Source organism: Rhinichthys klamathensis, unplaced genomic scaffold (assembly GCF_029890125.1).
Source record: "Rhinichthys klamathensis goyatoka isolate OS25496 unplaced genomic scaffold, OSU_Roscu_1.1 h1tg000191l_1, whole genome shotgun sequence".
In the NCBI taxonomy this organism is placed as follows: domain Eukaryota; kingdom Metazoa; phylum Chordata; class Actinopteri; order Cypriniformes; family Leuciscidae; genus Rhinichthys; species Rhinichthys klamathensis.
In genome coordinates, this window is record NW_026606717.1 from 5,539,174 (window position 1) to 5,552,491 (window position 13,318).

At 42.2% G+C, this 13,318-nt stretch overlaps 1 protein-coding gene across 2 annotated transcripts in view; it reads right to left on the reverse strand.

Annotated features, from left to right (window-relative positions):
* Nucleotides 1-13,318, reverse strand: part of plrdgb (PITP-less RdgB-like protein) — a 132,013-nt gene that overhangs the window by 108,570 nt on the left and 10,125 nt on the right. The gene's annotated exons all lie outside the window — the stretch shown is intronic.

Below are 13,318 nucleotides of genomic sequence, written 5' to 3' on the forward strand. Positions count from 1 at the left end.
GACTATATCTGTCACTTTATTTCTTGCACTTTATTTCAAGCTTTCTGTTTTTCTCCGACCCTGTCTTTAGCTTCTTCTTTTTTTTTTCTTTTTTTTTTGGCAGATGTGTCCTAGCTTTTATATTTACCTGCTGTCTGCCACATGCAGTTCTGACACAAAGAACCAGTCTCTGATCAGACAGATAGAAGTCTGGATGTGCTGCTTGTCTGTAACCTGCAGTGGACAGGGGTGACTAAATCTATATCACTATATCAGTAACACTCAGCCCTGCTGATGCTCTGAGAAACCAGCTGCCACTGAGGGCTCCTCATAAACTGATGCCCTAAGGCTTCAAATGAGAACCAGGAACTGTAATCCTACAAAAAAAATAGACCTTTAACAGCCCATGCAGTGTATAGAATTTTGTGAGTTAAAGGGTTAGTTTACCCAAAAATGAAAATTCTGTCATTAATTACTCACCCTTATGTCGTTCCAAACCCGTAATACATTCATTCATCTTCAGAACACACATGAAGATCTTTTTGATGAAATCTGAGAGCTTTCTATCCCTCCATTGACAGCTACGCAACTACCAATTTTACCCCTTTTCCACCAACGCATTTTGAGAGCCGGTTCGGAGCCGGTGCCTGCGCGCGAACCAGTTCTTTGTGTTTCGACAGGCAAAGAACCGGTTCTCGGCCAGGAAAACTGGTTCCAAAGCGGCACCAACTCTTTGCTGGACTAGAACCGTTCTTTTACCACGTCATGCTTACGTCGGGGGCTGGGGGCGGGTTTAGATAACATATTTTCTGACATAATATAGGATCGCAAAGCCAGGAGAAACATTTGCAGAAACACGATGTAGTCCGCCATTGTAATTGTTATGCTTGAAGTTGGCGCAAGCGTTTCTAGTTTATTTTTTTATTGAAAACGTTATGTAAGCAAAGGAGAAAACAGTCACAATATAGAACAAATAAATGGAAAGAAAAAAAGACACAAGACAGGAGTACATAACTAATCAGAAAAGATTACATATCAAAGGAAAAGATTAAAAGACTTACATATTTCAATTGTTTTTAAAGCCTTCTTGGTTCACGAGTTAGAGATAATCCCAAAGTAATGTTGTACTTGCAAGCGTTTCTAGCTAAGATGTATGGCGACGTACACAGTGACGTAACGACGTCGTTCGCTGGGCGCTCTAGTCAGTGGAAAAACAAACAGGTTCTGAGAAGGTTCGCAAGTTGAACCAACTCCGAACCAACTTTGAACCAGCACCAGTTCCGAACCAGTTCGTTTTTGGTGGAAAAGGGGTATTTGATGCTTCAAAAAGTTCATAAAGAGATAAAAACCTAATCCATATGAATCGAGCGGATTAGTCCAAATTTTCTGAACAGATAAGATTGCTTTATTTGATGAACAGATTGAATTTAGGCTTTTATTCACAATTAAACTTTGATCAGCGAACATAAACAGAAGCTCAACCGAACCTGCTTGACGCACAAGAACAAACCTCATCAGTTCTTGCAGAAGCTCACACATGCTGCGTCACACAAGAATGAACCTCATTGGTTCCTGCTGAAGCTCAAACGTGCTGCATAACACGAGAATGAACCTCATTGGTTCTTGCAGAAGCTCAAACGTGCTGCGTAACACGAGAATGAGCCTCATTGGTTCTTGCAGAAACTCAAACGTGCTGCGTAACATTAGAATGAGCCTCATTGGTTCTTGCAGAAACTCAAACGTGCTGCGTAACATTAGAATGAGCCTCATTGGTTCTTGCTGAAGCTCAAACGTGCTGCGTAACACGAGAATGAGCCTCATTGGTTCTTGCTGAAGCTCAAACGTGCTGCGTAACACGAGAATGAGCCTCATTGGTTCTTGCAGAAGCTCAAACATGATGCGTAACACATGAGAATGAACCTCATTGGTTCTTGCTGAAGCTCAAACGTGCTGCGTAACACGAGAATGAACCTCATTGGTTCTTGCTGAAGCTCAAACTGTCAGGGTTCTGCCCTGGCAGCCTTGTCTGTTTTGTTGTGGTTTCATGTTTCTGTGTTTGTCTTGTGTTTGAGCACATGGCTCTGTCTTGGTCTGTGTTTGCCGTGTGTCCCTCATGTCCTGCCTTCTTGTTTCCCGTTACCACGCCCCCTTGTTTAGTCCACGTCTTGTCCTCGTTTCATTAATTGTGCTCACCTGATCCTCATGTGCTCTGGTCCCTTCATATTGTGCCTCTTTCCCTCATGTCTTTTCTGGTTCGTTGTGTGTTGTGAGTATGCACATTGCAGTGTTTTCTAGTTTGTGATCTTGAAATTATCCTAGTGTTTACGCTGCTTTGTTATCATTGTTACTCTTTTGTTTTGCTTAAGCTTTAGCACTTGTGCTTGGTAATCTAGTTGGAGTTCTCTTTTGTTTAGTATTATATTTTTAGTTTTCTTTAGTTTTTATTTTCCCTGTCAAGTGGAAGTTTTCTCTTTAGCTTCTCCAGTTTTTTGTCTTAGTAGTTTTCATTAGTTTGCTTTCTATATATTTATTTCTCTACTTTTTGTTTCTCTTTTCATTTGATCTTATCAGTTTAGCTTTGCTTATCTTAATTGTTGCCTAATCTTGTCTTGTCTTGAGTCTTGTCCAGTGTTTCTCGTCTTGTATGTTGTTCTATGTGTTTCTGTCCTGTATCCTGAGTTCCCTGGCCACTGACTCTCAACTGCCTGGCTGCCTGACTGGTGCAGCTCTCCCCTGTGTCGAGCCTCTGGTTCTGTGAGCCTCTTCCTGGTGGCAAGACTGGAGCTACATCTGAGATCTACATCAAACTGCATGTTCCTAGTGTTCCTGCCTGGTCTTTCCTTCAGAGCTGCCTCTATTGCACTCAAGTCATCGCCATCTAGCTGACGGTCTCAGTGGTCATCCATCCTGCCTGTCGTTGTCGTCTGCCTTGCCCTACTGTTTTTACTGTGATTCACGCTTCACTCCCTGCTGTTTCAAGTCTTCAGTCCTGTTAATAAAAACCTTGTCTGCTCATTTGCGTCTGGGTCCCATATCTTGCAGAACCCTAACAGAACGAACCAGCCAGCACACGACCCAGCAATGAGCATCCGTATAGTTCCCCCTGCAACTGCCCAAGAGAGACTGGCACTCCAGCAGGGGCTGTTATCGCTTCGCCAACAGGGCCGAGATGTGCGGTCTTTTGCCCAGTTCTTCTGGACTATGGCTAAGGGCCTTGAGTACGATGATGCGGCCCTCAAGGTGGCTTTCAACCACTGCCTGGATAGTTCCCTGCCTCAATGGGAGATGGAACAACTAAGAGTCCTGGACTTCTGGAACTTCTCCAATTACCTGCATCACCGTAAGGATTGGCAGATCCTGACACCACCAGAGCCTGACTGTAGTGACCACCTCACCCTTCCTCCTTCAAGTCAAGCTTTTCTTAATCCAACTGAAAAACGAAGGTTGAGAAGGAAGAGGGCAGCTCGGACTGCTGCATCAGTTTCTGCAACTGACTTGGTGGAAACAGTCCTTCCTAACACAGTCACCCCAGAGCCTGCAGAGACCGTCACAGTCACCCCAGAGCCTGCAGAGACCGTCACAGTCACCCCAGAGCCTGCAGAGACCGTCACAGTCACCCCAGAGCCTGCAGAGACCGTCACAGTCACCCCAGAGCCTGCAGAGACCGTCACAGTCACCCCAGAGCCTGCAGAGACCGTCACAGTCACCCCAGAGCCTGCAGAGACCGTCACAGTCACCCCAGAGCCTGCAGAGACCGTCACAGTCACCCCAGAGCCTGCAGAGACCGTCACAGTCACCCCAGAGCCTGCAGAGACCGTCACAGTCACCCCAGAGCCTGCAGAGACCGTCACAGTCACCCCAGAGCCTGCAGAGACCGTCACAGTCACCCCAGAGCCTGCAGAGACCGTCACAGTCACCCCAGAGCCTGCAGAGACCGTCACAGTCACCCCAGAGCCTGCAGAGACCGTCACCGTCACCCCAGTCCTTCCAGAGCCCGCTCCAGTCCTTCCAGAGCCCGCTAGGTTAACAGCAGTCAAGTTTAATGCAGTCACGTCAGAAGCAGCTACGGCCGCTGCAGTCACTTTAGAAGCGGTCGATCACGCATTGTTGTGCCCCCGTAAGCTGAAGCCAAGGACGGCCCATGCTGTGCAGTTTTACACTCCTTGTCAGGAGACCCTAGACCCATTGGTTCTGTGTCAAGAGGCCCCAAGTCCAGTGATCCAGGGGGGCCAGGATCAAGAGGTTCTAGACTCTATGGTCTTGGAGGACCAGAGTCAGGAGGTCACAAGTCCAGTGGTCCTGGAGGACCCGACTCCAATGGTCCCATATCCAGTGGTCCCAGAAGCACGTAGTCTGGTGGAACCACATCCAAAGCTGCCCACTTCACCAGTAGTCTTTGGCCTAGTGAAGGAATCAGAGACTGTCAATGAAACTTTACCAGAGCCTCCTTTTATTCCTGTCACCCCAGAAGAGTTTGTTCCAGAGTAGCTCGTTTCATCTGTCTTGGACAAAGATGCCAGTCCAGAGGCAGTCAAGCACAAATTGCCATGCCCTCAGAAGTGGAAGAAAAGGACGTCCCGTGTTGGCAAGTCAAATGAACTTTTAGAGGCCCCTAGTGCTTTGGTCCGTGAGGTCTTAAATCAAGTGGCTCCAGCCCCTGAGCAAGTTCCAGTGTCGGCTCCAGCCCCTGAGCAAGTTCCAGTATCGGCTCCAGCCCCTGAGCAAGTTCCAGTGTCGGCTCCAGCCCCTGAGCAAGTTCCAGTGTCGGCTCCAGCCCCTGAGCAAGTTCCAGTGTCTGTCACTGAAAGTGCCTCACCAGCCCCGGAGGGCATCCCAGAGTCAAGTCCAGTGTCTGTCACTGAAGGCGTCTCAGCAGCCCCGGAGGGCATCCCAGAGTCAAGTCCAGTGTCTGTCCTTGAAACCCTGGAGGGTGCCTCAGCAGCCCCTGAGGACACCCTAGAGTCTAGTCCAGTATATATCCTTCCAGCCACGAAGGACGTTTCTGAGTCCATGTCAAGGACCCTTCATGAATCTCGTGAATCCATTCCCCTGACACGCACCCTTCCTGCTAGGTCTGTAATGGCCCCAGAGTTCACCCCCAAGACTGTTTCTGACACCAAGGCCATTTTCAAGCCCCGACCATTTGAGCAAGCTCATCTTCCCAGGAGAACCACTAAATCTGTCCCTACCCCTCCCATCCCACCCTCTGTATTACCTGGTCATTATGTGTTTTCTAAACCAGTATCTCCCTGGTTTGCCTCAAACTATTCCTCTGGATTATTTTCTTCCCTCCCAGTCCCGTTTCTTGGAAGCCCCGGAACTCCAAGTTTTGTTCCTCGCCCGCCCTCCCAGTTGGTACCCCCTTTGCCCAGTGTGGACGCCTGGAGGCGTCCATTAGAGGGGGGGTACTGTCAGGGTTCTGCCCTGGCAGCCTTGTCTGTTTTGTTGTGGTTTCATGTTTCTGTGTTTGTCTTGTGTTTGAGCACATGGCTCTGTCTTGGTCTGTGTTTGCCGTGTGTCCCTCATGTCCTGCCTTCTTGTTTCCTGTTACCACGCCCCCTTGTTTAGTCCACGTCTTGTCCTCGTTTCATTAATTGTGCTCACCTGATCCTCATGTGCTCTGGTCCCTTCATATTGTGCCTCTTTCCCTCATGTCTTTGCTGGTTCGTTGTGTGTTGTGAGTATGCACATTGCAGTGTTTTCTAGTTTGTGATCTTGAAATTATCCTAGTGTTTACGCTGCTTTGTTATCATTGTTACTCTTTTGTTTTGCTTAAGCTTTAGCACTTGTGCTTGGTAATCTAGTTGGAGTTCTCTTTTGTTTAGTATTATATTTTTAGTTTTCTTTAGTTTTTATTTTCCCTGTCATGTGGAAGTTTTCTCTTTAGCTTCTCCAGTTTTTTGTCTTAGTAGTTTTCATTAGTTTGCTTTCTATATATTTATTTCTCTACTTTTTGTTTCTCTTTTCATTTGATCTTATCAGTTTAGTTTTGCTTATCTTAATTGTTGCCTAATCTTGTCTTGAATCTTGTCTAGTGTTTCTCGTCTTGTATGTTGTTCTGTGTTTCTGTCCTGTATCCTGAGTTCCCTGGCCACTGACTCTCAACTGCCTGGCTGCCTGACTGGTGCAGCTATCCCCTGTGTCGAGCCTCTGGTTCTGTGCGCCTCTTCCTGGTGGCAAGACTGGAGCTACATCTGAGATCTACATCAAACTGCATGTTCCTAGTGTTCCTGCCTGGTCTTTCCTTCAGAGCTGCCTCTATTGCACTCAAGTCATCGCCATCTAGCTGACGGTCTCAGTGGTCATCCATCCTGCCTGTCGTTGTCGTCTGCCTTGTCCTACTGTTTTTACTGTGATTCACGCTTCACTCCCTGCTGTTTCAAGTCTTCAGTCCTGTTAATAAAAACCTTGTCTGCTCATTTGCGTCTGGGTCCCATATCTTGCAGAACCCTAACACAAACGTGCTGCATAACACGAGAATGAACCTCATTGGTTCCTGCTGAAGCTCAAACATGATGCGTAACACATAAGAATGAACCCCATTGGTTCCTGCTGAAGCTCAAACATGCTGCGTAACACGAATGAGCCTCATTGGTTCTTGCTGAAGCTCAAACGTGCTGCGTAACACGAGAATGAACCTCATTGGTTCCTGCTGAAGCTCAAACATGATGCGTAACACGAGAATGAACCTCATCAGTTCTTGCAGAAGCTCACACATGCTGCGTCACACAAGAATGAACCTCATTTGTTCCTGCTGATGCATAACACATAAGAATGAACCTCATTGGTTCCTGCTGAAGCTCAAACGTGCTGCATAACCATGAAAAATGAGCCTCATTGGTTCTTGCAGAAACTCAAACGTGCTGCGTAACATTAGAATGAGCCTCATTGGTTCTTGCAGAAACTCAAACGTGCTGCGTAACACGAGAATGAACCTCATTGGTTCTTGAGAAGCTCAAACATGATGCGTAACACGAGAATGAACCTCATTGGTTCCTGCTGAAGCTCAAACGTGCTGCGTAACACGAGAATGAGCCTCATTGGTTCTTGCTGAAGCTCAAACGTGCTGCGTAACACGAGAATGAGCCTCATTGGTTCTTGCAGAAACTCAAACGTGCTGCGTAACATTAGAATGAGACTCATAGGTTCTTGCAGAAGCTCAAACATGCTGCGTAACACGAGAATGAACCTCATTGGTTCTTGCAGAAGCTCAAACGTGCTGCGTGTAGCGTTTCTGGACTGTGTCAGATTGACTCATTCAATTCTACATGTGAAAATGCTTATAACCCCTTTGACTCTTATCCGTAACTCTCGCCTGGCACCACCGAGTCTGCGTTAAAATTGCCCATTGACACCTTTATGGCATGCGAATGTTTACACACAGCTATAGGTTTCAGCCTCAAAGAGATCAGTATCACCTCAAACACCATCTTTCTGCGAAGAAAGGGATGCCAGGTGGCCAAGAAAGCTCACTCCAAAACACACACACAAACAGACATTCCTTTATTGAAATCTATAATTTGACTAATTCTGGAAAGAATACGATATATTCCTGTATATCTTTGTGTTTCTGCTTGTGTACCAAGCCTAGTTATGATGTTATAATCGACCGTGTAGTTTAAACTTAAGTGCTCATATCAAACCCTAAGAGTATATCCACCTTTATACTATGCCAAACATAAAGTTATTGGTACCAAATTAAACCTCTCGGTTAGCCCTGGCTGAATATATGTATTAGGTTACGATAAAATGTATTTTACTATGTTTTACCACCTCCTCAGTGAGACTGACCGCGTTTCTGTGAACTCGATTGTCCTCAAAAGGATGGAACGCCAGTTCCTCCTCGTCTTCAGTCCTCTTCGTCTCCTCAACTCTCTTCTCTTCAGGACGCTCTTCTCTTCGCTTCAGTCCTTTTCTCTTGGACTCTTCTCTTCAGTCCTAACTTCACCTTCAAGGGAACTTTGAATCCGCCGCGCCTCCGCACACTGGAAGAACCACAGAGAGCGTGTGACGCTCAGAAGGAACGACAACCACGCTCTTTCCTTACTCGGCAACACAAGAGAACCATATGTGCAAGTATCCGTCTTATCGAGCTTTCAAAGGGTTTAAGATTTGTTTACCCCATTGAGCGTGATTTGATATCTTGGTGCCTCTCAATCTCAAGGTTCCTGTCTCTGTGATTTTGCCATACTGTTGACCACTTTCTACCTCTTTTATCTTTCATTTTCTTTAATTGTTTTGTTGCTTTAATCTGTGTTTATACATGTATTCCGTGTAACTTTAGTTCACCTGTATACGTAGTTTTCCTTTATTAAATACATTATATTCATTTGATTGACTCTGTCTGCTGCTCACATTACGAGGTCCCTTAAATGTTCGGTCAAGCTACGAGCTTTACAAATTTGTCGATACTTAAATAGTATTTTTATAGAACAGGAAAGTCCATTTTCATGGCCAGAGAATAACTTCTCTTCAACGTCTATAATAACTTTCATGAGGTTTGATGAAGATCGGACGATCAGTTTAGCTGGACAAAGCAGATTATTCGATAATAAATTGACCCCATGAAAGGTGATCCTTGGAATCGATCTATCCTCAACAATTGACATGTTAATATTTAATTACAATTCGTTGTGATTGATTATTGATATATACAATTGATCTAATTTTGCCTACCTGTATGGATAACTGACTATAATTTGTTGTAAAAAGTTGTCCATACGGACCGTTGGCAACTTTTTCCCTTTACGGGTAATTTTAATCTATGTCTGGACATATTCATGACCAGTTATTAAAATTATATTCCCTTTATTTGAGCTAAGAATCGCTACATGCGTAACACATGAGAATGAACCTCATTGGTCTGGACACAAACCTCACCAGACTTTAATTACATTTGTACAACCATTTTCCCAGTCTGTGCAACTGTGAAATTGACAAATTTAAATTTTACATGATGTGCTGCCATTTTCTTTTGCACATGGAAAACGACAAAAGCCATAGACTCCAGAGGCGGATAAAACAGCATGACTAATTTACTTGCAGAACCCTCTGGACAGCGCAGGGCAGGGCGCTTTCGACCGCATGACCCAGTCCAATTTGAACAGGGCTGTGTGAAATGTGTTGTGAGCTTACATTGGAACCCCAAATGACTCTGTGCTTAAGGTGGTTGATTTCATATAAACATATAAACTTGACATTCACTGGTGTGGAAAAACATACTTAAGGACTAGCAAAAAAAAATGGAAAAAGTGTCCACATGTTACTATGCCATAATTTTACTGTAGCAACAACAATGGTATTTTGGCGGTATTTTGGTTGCACATTCATAGTAAATATCATTATATTGTTAATATTTTATATAAAAAAAGTGAGGAAATACAATGTATTTTTTTTATAGCCTATACTGTATCAGAACCATATTAGATGTCAGAAGAGATTTTTTAAATTGTGCATGCTTATTTCCCCTATTTTTCCGTTAGGTTACAATTACCGTCATCTAACACAAGGCTATTCTTTAAATAGGCCTAGTAAAAATTTAATAAGCAAATCTCAAACTATTATCCATTTTTAATACCGTACATTATAATGTTGTGATGCCTAAATTCCCTTGAAGCACTTAAAATTAGTCATTTTATATATTTATTTAGGTTTGTATGACTTATTTTTTAATATATTAAGAGAAAATAGCATAGAATTGTAATATTGGACATTTATTGGTTGTCAGCCATAACATAAAATCATTTTTGGTATATATGACCTAGAATTTTAATATTGGTGCATTTTCATAAATCAAATACAAAACAGAATCAAGGGCTTTAAATCTGGACCCCATGTAGAATAGAAAATATGTTTGGTTCTAATAATCACAAAAAAAAGAACGGCCTTTGTTTGGCTTGTTTAGCTTACAAAACACCATTCTCATATGGTTTTCTAGAGTCCTGGATAATATCCGAAGTTTGCTGAGGCTTTGACAGAATCCCAAGAGCTGAGGTTACAGTGTCGCTGTAATGCCAGATTTCCCCCATTGACTCTTTCTCCATTTATCTTTCCATATCACAGTCGTTTAAAGCAATTACATGCAATTTTACCAACAATTACAACTAAAATATACATAAACCATTTCTCTGTAATCTTATGTGATGTGGTTTAAATGTGTGGATAGTGAAGAGAGAGTAAGGAAAAAAGACGGACAAGTTGCTTTAACACCTGAACATCAAGAATAGATGTAAACTTTGCATGAAAATAAACTGTTTTACTTTCAGAAAGGCGACACCCATTCTGGAAAAGGGCAATAACCTCCTATTAATTAACCACATGATAATGATTATCCATATTCAGATTGCGTTTGTTTTACAGTATCACAAGGATTCCTGTCAATGCTTCTCTCACAAAATAGAACAAAAACATCAGACTGCACAGCTGTCCAATCCAGTGTCTGTGGCTGAGCCAGTGCAACCATAACCAGAGAAACAAGAGCATCACTCACAGGGCACAACAGTGCCTTTGTGTTTGTAATTACTGTATGTCTGATCAGACATGTACTGAGTGAGGCTCAATAAGAAAGAGACACAGGTTAATTGAGGCTATTGAAACACATCAGATGAGACAGCGAGGGCTGTTTGATGTACTTGAAACATACATCTTGAGACAAAGTATCGCATTAGCTGAGGAAAACTGGTTTGAAATTTCCTTTGCTTTGCACTCTGCTGTCAATCAAATCAAGCAACATTATGACCTCAGAATGTCATTAGCAATAATTGTCCCTAAATACATTGAGATTTCCTCATTTCCTGTAATTTGTGTATTAGATGGATTATAAAATATAGCGTTTGGGGCCACACACTTTTCTTTGTGAAATTATGGCCACACATATTTGGGTTCAATAACATCTACTGTGGTAGAATTTAAAGAACGCATTTTCATGGTAACCATATGAACAGCGTTGTATTTAGGTCATAGAATCGGTAAAAGTATCAAATGAAAAACAGCATGAAAAAGCATTGTCTATGTGACACATGATCTTTAAAAACACACACATGCCTCACAATTGGGAAACTTTTTTTGTGGAAGAATGTGAAAATGTCCACAAATAAGTATTTGCACATTGTAAAAAGATTATATTAATGTTACAGTACACTGTTAGAAAAAGAGGTACAATACAGGTCCATTTTTGTTCCCTAAGGTACAAACTTTGCATATGTACCCTTAAAAGTACAAAAATGTATCTTTAAGGTACAATTGTGCACCTTTAAGGTACAATTTTGCACCTTCCATTTGTATATTGTGTGCTTTCCGAGGTGTAAGGTACATATTTGTCCCTTACATATTTGTACCTTAATGTTTAAATGTAAAATGGCAGGAATTAGTGCATGCTGATAATGTCATCTCTCAATATAGAAACACAAGTAAACCTATACTATCAAACTCAATAACTCAATAATAGTCAAACTAAATTAACTGTAAAGTTTTGAGATATGGGCTAAATAAATCAGAATGTTTTTTTTGTGTGAAGTGTCCCTTTGAATAATTTTTAATCGTGTTAATGAGGATTGTGTAATCATTTATATTCACAAACCGTTTTGAAGAATTAGATTTTCAAACTCTTTACCCTATTTATATTAGAATGAAACAGACAATATAATTGATATCTATTGAAAGGATCTAGCTACAGGCTAACTCGACTCGGCGGAAGCATAAATTTTGCAGCGCGGAAGGATACATGAGTGAATCGACAGTGATCCAACTGTCAGTGTCTGTCAGTGTCGAGCAAAGTCGGGAGGATGGCGCTTCGACATTTATCCACGGAGGATTTAATCACGGAGTTATTTCGTTTTGGGATAGAGGTCACTGAAGAGGAGAGAAGTAAATTCAAAGGTAAAGTATTTGAATTTTTAATCAGTGTTTGTGGTGTAAATTCAAAGTTGGAAGTTAACTTTTACTGTTAATGTCAAGTTCATACTCTGTCAACATTAACTTCGCTAGCTAGATTCGACATTGACGATTGCCATGATTATTAACGTTAACTAGTTAGTTAAAACATTAGCAGTAACTTACTATATTGCCATTCCACATACTATTATTATAAGTAACGTTAACTTACTATCCGTTCACAATCGAGCTAACATTAACTGTTAACGTTAGCTAACTAACGTATAAAACTACTGCGTCAGAGGAGGATGAGAAGCGTTTTTGCCGCCGAAAAGTATTTTCTTTTACTGTCTATGGTTCTGACTTACGTTAGCTAAGTTAGCTGGACTGCGTCAGAGGAGAACGAAAAAAATAAAATAAAAATAAAACTCTTTTGCCGCCGAAAAGTCTTTTGTTCTGACTTAGCTAGCAGTAGCTGGACTGCCTCAGAGAATGATGAAAAAAAAACCCCGCTTTTGCCGCCGTAAAGTCTTTTGTTCTGACTTACGTTAGCTAACTTAGCTGGACTGCGTCAGAGGAGAACGGTGAAAAAAAAAGGTTTTGCCGCCCAACAGTCTTTTGTTCTGAAATATTTTAATGCTAAAGCAAAGCCATTTGGGCGGAATGTTACTATCGATAGCCAGTGGAATTATGATTTGGTCTTTATTTCGTCATCAAACTGTCTTAGAACATCTTCGTAAAACCATGTAAGACTAACGTTAAATTACAACATCAGGTTAACGTAACGTTAACTGACAGAACCGACCAACGGTTAAAACCTCCCTTTCGAGTAACGTTAACATTACTAGGTAGATACGATTAGATAACGTTAGCTGCTGTTATAAAAATAAACCGATTACTATCATTAGCTAATGGTTTTAACTTCTTTCAATACTTTCCCCGCTGTCCTGGAAAAAAAATTAGATAGGCCTAACGTAACATAAATATTCAGGGCTGTGTGAGAGAGAGAGTGAGTGAGAGAGACGCATTTCCACCGTCTCTAATGAGGTAGCTACGCCTAAATACTTTCAATGTGTTTTTATATGTAAGTTATATTAGGGCGTCTCAAAGTCCGGACCAGGCAAGCCCATAAGTTACCTCTGGATATGAGAAAAATACCCAATAAACTAAACTGGAGCAAAACTGTTTTTTTCCCCATAGACCTTATTCAGAGCAGCGCCTTGACAGGTATGAAAGTGAGGCTGTGAGGAAAAACGTTAGACTTACCGTGTTTCCAATGGCATCCGCTGTAAAAAGCTGAATAAAGCTCCTAGATTACATATTGTCGGGAGTTTTTTGTCAACTGAAATTTCTTAGAAATATATTTTTTCCAGTGTTTCATGAGCAGAACAAAACGAAAACACATTAAATAACAGTACAGCCCATTGAAGAGATGCATGTCTATCCCTCACAGCCTCGCTTTCTTTCT